This window comes from Balaenoptera musculus, chromosome 2, assembly GCF_009873245.2.
Source record: "Balaenoptera musculus isolate JJ_BM4_2016_0621 chromosome 2, mBalMus1.pri.v3, whole genome shotgun sequence".
NCBI lineage: Eukaryota > Metazoa > Chordata > Mammalia > Artiodactyla > Balaenopteridae > Balaenoptera > Balaenoptera musculus.
In genome coordinates, this window is record NC_045786.1 from 121587856 (window position 1) to 121595598 (window position 7743).

Genomic DNA, 7743 nt, shown 5'->3' on the forward strand with positions numbered 1-7743 from the left:
ATTTCCTTCTCTTTTACAGCTGACTAATATTCCATTATATATATATACACCACATTTTCTTTATTCATTCATCCATCAGTGGACACTTAGGTTCTTTCCATGTCTTGCGTTTTGTAAATAATGCTGCAGTGAACATGGGGGTACAAATATCTTAGTCTTTTTTTATTTGGTTAAATACCCAACAGTGGAATTGCTGGATTATATAGTAGTTCTATTTTTAATTTTTTGAGGAATCTCCATACTGTTTTCTGTAGTGGCTGCACCAATTTACATTCCCTCCAGGGGCGCACAAGGGTCGTCCTTTCTCCATATCCTTCTCAACACTTACCTCTGGTGTGCCGCTTGTGGGATCTTAATTCCCTGACCAGGGACCAAACCCGAGGCCCCTGCAGTGGAAGCTCAGAGTCTTAACCATTGGACCGCCAGGGAAGTCCCATGACAACATTTCTAACAGGTGTGAGGTGGTAGCTCACTGTGGTTTTGATTTACATTTCCCTAAGGATTAGTGATGTTGGGCACCTTTTCCTATACCTGTCGGCCATTTGTATGTCTTCTTTAGAAAAATGTCTATTCAGTTTCTCTGCTGATTTAAAAATCATATTTGTTTTGCTATTGAGCTATGAGTTCTTCATTTATTTTGGATGTTAACCCCTTATCAGGTTTATGATTTACAAGTATTTTCTCCCATTCTGTAGGTTGCTTTTTCATTTTGTTGATTGTTTCCTTTGCTGTGCAAAAGCTTTTTCGTTTGATCTAGTTCCACTTGTTTATTTTTCCTTTTGTTGCCTTTGCTTTTGGTGTCAAATCCAAAAAATCATTGTCAAGAACAATGTCAAGGAGCTTACTGCCTGTGTTTTCTTTTAGAAGTTTTATGATTTCAGGTCTTATGTTCTTTAACCATTCTTTTCAGGTCTTTCACCATTTTGAGTGAATTTTTGTATATGGTGTAAGATAGTGGTCCGATTTCATTTGTGTGTGTGTGTGTGTGTGTGTGTGTGTGTTAGTTTTAGGTGTATAGCAAAGTGATTCAGACATATATATATTTGTATATATACATATTCTTATATATTATATAAGATTATTCAGATTCTTTTCCCTTATTGGTTATTACAAAATATTCGGTATAGTTCCCTGTGCTATACAGTAGGTCCTTGTTGGTTATCTACTTTATATATAGTAGTATGTATATGTTAATTACAAACTCCTAATTTAGCCCTCCCCCCCTTCCCCTTTGGTAACCATAAGTTTGTTTTCTATGTCTGTGGGTCTATTTCTGTTTTATATATAAGTTCATTTACATCTTTTTTTTAATTCCACATATAAGCAATATCATATGATATATGTCTTTCTCTGTCTGGTTTACTTCACTTAGTGTGATAATCTCTAGGTCCATCCATGTTTCTGAAAATGGCATTATTTCATTCTCTTTTATGGCTGAACAATATTTCATCGTATATATGTGCCACATCTTCTTTATCCATTCATCTGTGAATGGACATTTTTGTTGCTTCCATATCTTGGCTATTGTAAATAGTGCTGCAATGAACATTGGGGTGCATGTACCTTTTCGGATTATGGTTTTCTCCAGATATATGCCCAGCAGTGGGATTGCAGGACCATATACTAACTCTAGTTTTAGTTTTTTAAGGAACCCCCATACTGTTCTCTATATTGGCTGTACCAATTTACATTTCCCCAACAATGTAGGAGCGTTCCCCTTTCTCCACACCCTCTCCAGCATTTATTGTTTGTAGACTTTTTGATGATGGCCATTCTGACTGGTGTGAGGTGATACCTCATTGTAGTTTTGATTTGCATTTCTCTAATAATTAGTGATGTTGAACATCTTTTCATGTGTCTGTTGGCCATCCATATGTCTTCTCTGTAGTAGTGTCTGTTTAGGTAAGTTGCTTCATTGGCAAATATTTTCTCCTGTTCTGAGGGTTGTCTTTTTGTCTCATTTATGGTTTCCTTTGCTGTGCAAAAGCTTTTAAGTTTCATTAGGTCCTATTTGTTTATTTTTGTTTTTATTTTTATTACTCTAGGAGGTGGGTCAAAAAAGATCTTGCTGTGATTTATGTCACAGAGTGTCCTGCCTATATTTTCCTCTAAGAGTTTTATAGTATCCGGTCTTGCATTTAGGTCTTTAATCCATTTTGAGTTTATTTTTGTGTATGGTGTTAGAGAGTGTTCCAATTTCATTCTTTTACATGTAGCTGTCCAGTTTAACCAGCACGACTTATTGAAGAGGCTGTCTTTTCTCCATTATATATTTTTGCCTCCTTTGTCATAGATTAGGTGCTCATAGGTGCATGGGTTTATCTCTGGGCTTTCTATCCTGTTCCATTGATCTATATTTCTGTTTTGTGTGCCAGTATGATACTGTCTTGATTACTGTAGCTTTGTAGTATAGTCTGAAGTCAGGGAGTCTGATTCCTCCATCTCTGTTTTTCTTTCTCAAGATTGTGGTAATTTGATAGGGATTGCATTGAATCTGTAGATTGCTTTGGTTAATATAGTCATTTTCACAATATTGATTCTTGCAATCCAAGAACATGGTATATCCTCCATCTGTTTGTGTCATCTTTGATTTCTTTCATCAGTATCTTATAGTTTTCTGCATACAGGTCTTTTGCCTCCTTAAGTAGATTTATTCCTAGGTATTTTATTCTTTTTGTTGCGATGGTGGATGAGATTGTTTTCTTAATTTCTCTTTCTGATATTTTGTTGTCAGTGTATAGAAATGCAACAGACTTCTGTGTATTAATTTTGTATTCTGCAACTTTACTGAATTCATCAATGAGCTCTAGTAGTTTCCTGGTAGCCTCTTTAGGAGTTCTGTGTGTAGTATCATGTTTCTGCAAACAGTGACAGTTTTACTTCTTTTCCAATTTGGATTCCTTTTATTTCTTTTTCTTCTCTATTGCTGTGGCTAGGACTTCCAATTTCACTCTTTCGTATGTGGCTGTCCAGTTTTCTCAGCACCATTTATTGAAGTCAAAGGCTTTATTAGATCCTGAAGTCCATGCAGTTAAAGTCTGTCAGATAGCTGTACTCTTCATAGAGCCGTGACACTCTTTCATGAAAGGAGATTAGAATTGCACACTTCCATGCCTATCATAGGAGGATAGTTAAAAGGTCATAACAGAAATTTCTTTTCCTTTTTAAAATAACATATTTATTTATTTATTTATTTGGCTGTGCCAGGTCTTAGTTGTAGCATGTGGGATCTCTTTTTTTGTTTTTTTTCTGTTTCTTTTTTTCTTTAACATCTTTATTGGAGTATAATTGCTTTACAATGGTGTGTTAGTTTCTGCTTTATAACAATCAGCTATACATATACATATATCCCCATATCTCCTCCCTCTTGCATCTCCCTCCCACCCTCCCTATCCCACCCCTCTAGGTGGTCACAAAGCACTGAGCTGATCTCCATGTGCTCTGCGACTGCTTCCCACTAGCTATCTGTTTTACATTTTGTGGTATTTATAAGTCCATGCCACTCTCTCACTACATCCCAGCTTACCCTTCCCCCTCCCCGTGTCCTCAAGTCCATTCTTTATGTCTGCATCTTTATTCCTGTCCTGCCCCTAGGTTCTTCAGAACCTTTTTTTTTTTTTTTAGATTCCATATATATGTGTTAGCGTATGGTATTTGTTTTTCTCTTTCTGACTTACTTCACTCTGTATGACAGACTCTAGGTCTGTCCACCTCACTACAAATAACTCAATTTTGTTTCTTTTTATGGCTAATATTCCATTGTATATATATGCCACATCTTCTTTACCCATTCACCTGTCGATGGACACTTAGGTCGCTTCCATGTCCTGGCTATTGTGAATAGAGCTGCAGTGAACATTGTGCTACGTGACTCTTTTTGAATTATGGTTTTCTCAGGGTATATGCCCAGTAGTGGGATTGCTGGGTCGTATGGTAATTCTATTTTTAGTTCTTTAAGGAACCTCCATACTGTTCTCCATAGTGGCTGTATCAATTTACATTCCCACCAACAGTGCAAGAGGGTTCCCTTTTCTCCACACCCTCTCCAGCATTTATGTTTGTAGATCTTTTGATGATGGCCATTCTGACTGGTGTGAGGTGATACCTCATTGTAGTTTTGCTTTGCATTTCTCTAATGATTAGTGATGTTGAGCATTCTTTCATGTGTTTGTTTGCAATCTGTATATCTTCTTTGGAGAAATGTCTATTTAGGTCTTCTGCCCATTTTTGGATTGGGTTGTTTCTTTTCTGATATTGAGTTGCATGAGCTGCTTGTAAATTTTGGAGATTAATCCTCTGTCAGTTGCTTCATTTGCAAATATTTTCTCCCATTCTGAGGGTTGTCTTTTCGTCTTGTTTATGGTTTTCTTTGCTGTGCAAAAGCTTTGAAGTTTCATTAGGTCCCATTTGTTTATTTTTATTTTTATTTCCATTTCTCTAGGAGGTGGGTCAAAAAGGATCTTGCTGTGATTTATGTCATAGTGTTCTGCCGATGTTTTCCTCTGAGAGTTTGATAGTGTCTGGCCTTACATTTAGGTCTTTAATCCATTCTGAGTTTATTTTTGTGTATGGTGTTAGGGAGTGTTCTAATTTCATTCTTTTACATGTAGCTGTCCAGTTTTCCCAGCACCACTTATTGAAGAGGTTGTCTTTTCTCCATTGTATATGCTTGCCTCCTTTATCAAAAATAAGGTGACCATACGTGTGTGGGTTTATCTCTGGGCTTTCTATCCTGTTCCATTGATCTATATTTCTGTTTTTGTGCCAGTACCATACTGTCTTGATTACTGTAGCTTTGTAATATAGTCTGAAGCCGGGAGCCTGATTCCTCCAGCTCCGTTTTTCTTTCTGAAGATTGCTTTGGCTATTCGGGATGTTTTGTGTTTCCATACAAATTGTGAAAATTTTTGTTCTACTTCTGTGAAAAATGCCAGTGGTAGTTTGATAGGGATTGCATTGAATCTGTAGATTGCTTTGGGTAGTATAGTCATTTTCACAATGTTGATTCTTCCAATCCAAGAACATGGTATATCTCTCCATCTGTTTGTATCATCTTTAATTTCTTTCATCAGTTTCTTTTAGTTTTCTGCATACAGGTCTTTTGTCTCCTTAGGTAGGTTTATTCCTAGGTATTTTATTCTTTTTGTTGCAATGGTAAATGGCAGTGTTTCCTTAATTTCTCTTTCAGAATTTTCATCATTTGTGTATAGGAATGCAACAGATTTCTGTGCATGAATTTTGTTTCCTGCTACTTTACCAAATTCATTGATTAGCTCTAGAAGTTTTCTGGTAGCATCTTTAGGATTTTCTATGTATAATGTCATGTCATCTGCACAGAGTGACAGCTTTGCTTCTTTTTTTCTGATATGAATTCCTTTTATTTCTTGTTCTTCTCTGATTGCTGTGGCTAAAACTTCCAAAACTATGTGGAATAATAGTGGTGAGAGTGGACAACCTTGTCTTGTTCCTGATCTTAGTGGAAATGGTTTCAGTTTTTCACCATTGAGGATGATGTTGGCTGTAGGTTTGTCATATATGGCCTTTATTATGTTGAGGTAAGTTCCCTCTATGCCTACTTTCTGGAGGGTTTTTATCATAAATGGGTGTTGAATTTTGTTGAAAGCTTTTTCTGCATCTATTGAGGTGATCATATGGTTTTTCTCCTTCAATTTGTTAATGTGGTGTATCACATTGATTGATTTGCATATATTGAAGAATCCTTGCATTCCTGGGATAAACCCCACTTGATCATGGTGTATGATCCTTTTAATGTGCTGTTGGATTCTGTGTGCTAGTGTTTTGTTGAGGATTTTTGCATCTACGTTCATCAGTGATATTGGCCTGTAGTTTTCTTTCTTTGTGACATCTTTGTCTGATTTTGGTATCAGGGTGATGGTGACCTCGTAAATGAGTTTGGAAGTGTTCCTCCCTTTGCTATATTTTGGAAGAGTTTGAGAAGGCTAGGTGTTAGCTCTTCTCTAAATGTTTGATAGAATTAGCCTGTGAAGCCATATGGTTTTGGGCTTTTGTTTGTTGGAAGATTTTTAATCACAGTCTCAATTTCAGTGCTTGTGATTGCTCTGTTTATATTTTCTATTTCTTCCTGGCTCAGTCTCAGCAGGTTGTGCTTTTCTAAGAATTCGTCCATTTCTTCCAGGTTGTCTATTTTATTGGCATATAGTTGCTTATAGTAATCTCTCATGATCCTTTGTATTTCTGCAGTGTCAGTTGTTACTTCTCCTTTTTCATTGCTAAGTCTATTGATTTGAGTCTTCTCCCTTTTTTTCTTGATGAGTCTGGCTAATGGCTTATCAACTTTGTTTATCGTCTCAAAGAACCAGGCTTTAGTTTTATTGATCTTTGCTATTGTTTACTTCATTTCTTTTTCATTTATTTCTTCTGTGATCTTTATGACTTCTTTCCTTCTGCTAACTTCAGTGTTTTATTGTTCTTCTTTCTCTACTTGCTTTAGGTGTAAGGTTTGGTTGTTTATTTGAGATGCTTGTTGTTTCTTGAGGTAGGTTTGTATTGCTATTAACTTCCCTCTTAGAACTCTTTTTGCTGCATCCCTTAGGTTTTGGGTCATCGTGTTTTCTTTGTCATTTGTTTCTATGTATTTTTTGATTTCCTCTTTGATTTCTTCAGTGATCTCTTGGTTATTAAGTAGTGTATTGTTTAGGCTCCATGTGTTTGTATTTTTTACAGATTTTTTCCTGTAATTGATATCTAGTCTCATAGCATTGTGGTTGGAAAAGATACTTGATACAATTTCAATTTTCTTAAATTTACCAAGGCTTGGTTTGTAACCCAGTATATGCTGTATCCTGGAGAATGTTCCATGAGCACTTGAGAAGAAAGTGTATTCTGTTGTTTTTGGATGGAATGTCCTATAAATATCAATTAAGTCCATCTTGTTTAATGTATGCTTTAAAGCTTGTGTTTCCTTATTTATTTCCTTTTGGATGATCTGTCCATTGGTGAGAGTGAGGTGTTAAAGTCCCCTACTATGATTGTGTTTCTGTCAATTTCCCCTTTTATGACTGCTAGCATTTGCCTTATGTACTGAGGTGCTACTATGTTGGGTGCATAAATATTTACAATTGTTTTATCTTCTTCTTGGATTGATCCCTTGATCATTATGTAGTGTCCTTCTTTGTCTCTTGTAATAGTCTCTATTTCAAAGTCTATTTTGTCTGATATGAGAATTGATACTGCAGCTTTCTTTTGATTTCCATTTGCATGGAATATCTTTTTCCATCCCCTCACTTTCAGTCTGTATGTGTTCCTAGGTCTGAAGTGGGTCTCTTGTAGACAGCATATATATGGGTCTTGTTTTTGTATCCATTCAGCCAGTCTATGTCTTTTGGTTGGAGCATTTAATCCATTTACATTTAAGGTAATTATCGATATGTATGTTCCTATTACCATTTTGTTAATTGTTTTCGGTTTGTTATTGTAGGTCTTTTCCTTCTCTTGTATTTCCTGCCTAGAGAAGTTCCTTTAGCATTTGTTGTAAAGCTGGTTTGGTGGTGCTGTATTCTCTTCGCTTTTGCTTGTCTTAAAAGCTTTTGATTTCTCTGTCAAATCTGAATGAGATCCTTGCTGGGTAGAGTAATCTTGGTTGTAGGTTTTTCCCTTTCATCACTTTAAATATATCCTGCTACTCCCTTCCGGCCTGCAGAGTTTCTGCTGAAAGATCATCTGCTAAGCTCATGGGGATTCCCTTGTATGTTATTCATTGCT